Source organism: Alligator sinensis, unplaced genomic scaffold, assembly GCF_000455745.1.
Source record: "Alligator sinensis unplaced genomic scaffold, ASM45574v1 scaffold856_1, whole genome shotgun sequence".
NCBI lineage: Eukaryota > Metazoa > Chordata > Crocodylia > Alligatoridae > Alligator > Alligator sinensis.
The window spans coordinates 29791-33981 of NW_005843738.1; the positions used below are offsets into that span (position 1 = coordinate 29791).

Below are 4191 nucleotides of genomic sequence, written 5' to 3' on the forward strand. Positions count from 1 at the left end.
ATGATGACGTCCAATTGCACCGCGGTGACTGAGTTCCTGCTCCTGGGGCTCTCCGATGCCCTGGGATTGCAGTTCTTGCACTTGGCCACCTGGCAGCCCTGACTGGAAATCTCCTTGTTATCACTCTCATAGCCGTTGACAGCCACCTGCACACCCCAATGTACTTCTTCCTCCTCAATCTGTCCATCCTCGACATCGGATCCATCTCTGTCATTGTTCCCAAATCCATGGCCAATGCCATACTGAACACCAGGCTGATTTCCTATTCTGGATGTGTCACCCAAGTTTTTCTCATCCTCTTCTTCATTCCAGCAGATCTCGCCATCCTCACCGTCATGGCTTATGACCGATACATCGCCATCTGCAAACCACTGCACTATTCAACAGTGATGAACAGGAGAGCTTGTCTGCAAATGGCAACTATGGGCTGGAGCGCTGCTCTTCTGAACTCTGCCCTGCACACGGGGAACACCTTTAGGCTGCCCTTCTGCCACTCCAACACCATCAACCAGTTCTTCTGTGAAATCCCCCAGCTCCTTAGGATTTCTTTCCCAGAGGTGTTTACTACTGAAATTCAGATTCTTATCTTTGGTGCATGTTTAGGTCTTGTTTGCATTGCATTTATATTTGTGTCTTATATTCAGATATTCACTACTGTACTGAGAATCCCCTCTGAGCAGGGCCGGCACAAAGCAGTTTCCACCTGTCTTCCCCACCTCATTGTTGTCACCTTGCTGGTTAGCACTGCTCTGATTGCCCATATGAAGCCCACATCTGGGTCCCCATCAGCTCTGGACCTCGTGGTGTCTGTTCTATTTTAAATAACCTCTCTATCTAATTTTCACCCTATATCTCACTGAACTAGTTAGTACCTAAGATACCACCCTGGTCTCGGTAATCTTTTTGTATCTGTTAAATTTTATCTTTGATGCTGATATTGTCATTTGTTAGTGCACTGTTGCAACAGTTTTTATGTACCTTAAATATTTATTAGATGCCTTGGTGGAGAATATCACTGGATCTTTGTCTTGTCTGGGGTAAAAAGTTTTCTTGAGGTCTGCTTATTTGAGATCTGGAAGGAGGGTATGAGAAGGTTTAAAAGGGAGTGATAATGGTTTTTAGATAGTAGGTGTCAGTCATTACTCTGGTGCTGGTTCTTTCAGTTATGCTTCCCTTGTACGGGTTTTGCAAGAGTGCTAATGGTTTTCTTCCCCACAACACTGAAGAGATGGAAATGATTTCCTGTAAGTGTGTACACACTAGAGCTCCTGTGCCCGTCATGACTGCAGTGCTGCTGGATTTTGGCTGTCCTTGTATTCCACTATAGGGAACCTGTAGATAGGTAAACCTGGGGATTTCGGAAGCTGATTTAAGTATATCAAGCCCAAATGATGTTCACACTGCTAGTCCCTAAATCCTTTCAGGACCAGTAGCATCTCCTTTCACCTTCCCAAAAAGCAGCCTATGCCAAGAACTTCAGTAATGCAAATAGTGTGGCCTTGTTTAAAATGGATGTGAAAGGAAACTCAGTAGAGACCCCAATCTGCTACTGTACATCTGTATTGAAATTGGGACTTGTATTCCTTGGGAGATCTGGCAAGGTATGAAATGTGGTTTTCTTTCAAATCAATAAGAATAATCAACATTTCCCAGAATGCCCCAGAGGACAGCATCCTCCAAAAGAAAAAAAATAATAGCTGAATTTAATTACTTCTGAGAATTTAGGTAACTGTCCAGAATTGACACCCAAAAGGGAATTTTGAAAGGTATGAATCGGTTAGTCTGACTCCTACTGACTCCTACTGTTGGGCAATTTGAAGCTAGTTCAGGCAACGTGGTTTTCATACAAGAAACAGAAGCAAGGAGAAGTCTGCGTTGAGGTGAAAGGCCGAGAGATGGCACAATCTCCTTCCTCGGAGGGTGTTAAGACTGGGCTAGACCAAGCTATGGTTGGCATGACCCTGCTGGAGACAGTCTGTTTTTGACTGCAGGTATAGGGATTTGTCTGACCCAGAGTGTTGGGGCAAGACTACCTAGCTCATGATCTTGGGGCTTTAGTCTGACAGGAGCTTCGGCATATCATTCAAAATCCCCAAACTTGATTTCAGCCAACACCAAATGCTGGACTAGATGACACCCTGAAGTCTCATCCATCCCTAATTTTCTATGTTTCTATCATTATATGAGAGGAGTGGTGTTGGAAAACTCTGAGGGAGGTTTTCCCTGTAGTTAACGCTGCTCTAGACCAATGACTACTCTTAGGGTCATAGAAAATTAAGGTTGGAATGGACCTCAGGAGATCATCGTGTCCAACACACTCCTCAAAGCTGGCTTCCTCTAAACTTGATTGTGTCACTCAAGGGTTTGTCTAGCTGCGTGTTCAAAACCTCCAAGGATAGAGCTTCCACCACCCCTCTGGGTAGCCTGTTCCAGTGCTTTACCACCCTCCTGATAAGATTTTTTTTTCCTAATATCTAAACTGAACTTGAGACCGTTGCTCCTTGTTCAGTCATCTGCTACCATGGAGAACAATGGCGCTCCATCCTCTTTGTAACCACCCCTGAGGGAGTTGCAGGCTGCTATTAAACACCATCTTGGTCTTCCTTTCACCAGACTAAATAAGCCCAGTTCCTTCTGCCTCTCCTCATAACTCATGTAACCTGGCCCCTTAACCATTTTTCCTGCCCTCCAGTAGAGTCTCTGCCATCTGTCTACATCCTTTTAGTAGTGGGAGGCCCAAAGCTGGACACAGTACTCCAGATGTGCTCTCACTAGTGCCTAACATGAGGGAAGAATAACTTCCTTTGATCTTCTGGTTATGCTCCTGGTAAGGCAACACAATTGCCATTGGCCTTCTTTGCAATAAGGGCACAATGTTGGCTCATATTCACCTTCTGATCCACATTAACCCCTCGGTCTTGCTACTTAGACAGTCAGTCCCCAGTCTGTACCAGTGCATAGGATTGTTCCATGCTACATGCAGAATTTTGCACTTGTTGTTACTGAAGCTAATGAGATTGCATTTGGTCCAATCCTCCAAATTGTTGAGGTCTCTCTGAATCATAGCCCTGCCCTCAAGCATATTTATTACTGCCCCCAGCTTGGTGTCATCAGCAGACTTGCTGAGGGTGTGCTGTATGCCATGTTCCCAGTTGTCAACAACGATATTGAAAATAAACTGGTTATGGACGCAACCCCTGTAGCCACTCCGCTTGATACTGGCTACCCGGGAAACCTGGTTCTTACCTATCTAACCATAAGTTGAAATTCCTTCCTGATCCCAAGTACAGGGTTTTGTCTGACCTAGAGTGGTGGGGCAGACTCTCTAGCTCATGATCTTGGGGGTTTAGTCTGACAGGAGCTTTGACATATCAGTCCAAATCACCAACCTTGATTTCAGTTAACACCCAATGCTTTTAAAGGTAGAAGAAACCCCCTCACTCCATGATTCATATAGGAAAAGGAGAGGGAAGAAAATCCTTCCTTCAACTGTGCAGCAAACAGCAAAGACCAGGGGAACTGGAAATAACCAGAGACGAACATGGATGTAGCTATTCCTAGATCATGCCTGACAAATGCTAATCCATCCCCTTGAACAACTCCAATGATTGAGATTTGCACAACTTCTCTAATCAGTCTAGTCCACTGCCCCATTGGTCCATCAGTGAAGACGTTCTCCTGATAACGAATCTGAACCTATTTTATTGGGGTTTGGGATTTTCTCTCTTCTCCCCTTCTCTACTCCCCTCTGTGCTTCTTCCTTCTCACTCTAGCCCCCATTTCTTCAGACCTCCGATGTTAACATGTGTGTCAAAATTATTGCACTTTTCCCCCAAACTAAGGTCAGTAGGTGTCAGCCTCGTTTGCTCGTCTACCACATGCTACCATGTCATTGGTCCCTCTTTTTCTACCCATGCACCCACCTGGGCTGGTGTGCTTTCCTCCATTGCAGTACTTAGGAAGAAAGAGCAGACAGGACTCTAAAGAAGAACACCATCTTGCTTCCTAGGGAAGTCTTAGTTAGAGTCTAAACCTGGGAGCTGAGCAGGGGATGGGCCATGTACAAGAAAGAGCAAACAGAACTGTAAATAGGAACACCATTTGGCCCCATGGGAAAGTCCTAGTTAGTTTGTCATTTATCACACTTGCCTTGAGCATGGGACTGTTCCCCAGTCAGTTGCTCGGTTTGGA

At 45.2% G+C, this 4191-nt stretch overlaps 1 pseudogene; it reads left to right on the plus strand.

Moving 5' to 3' along the window:
- The window catches only part of LOC112548915, a 7299-nt pseudogene continuing 3108 nt past the window's right edge, over positions 1-4191 (plus strand).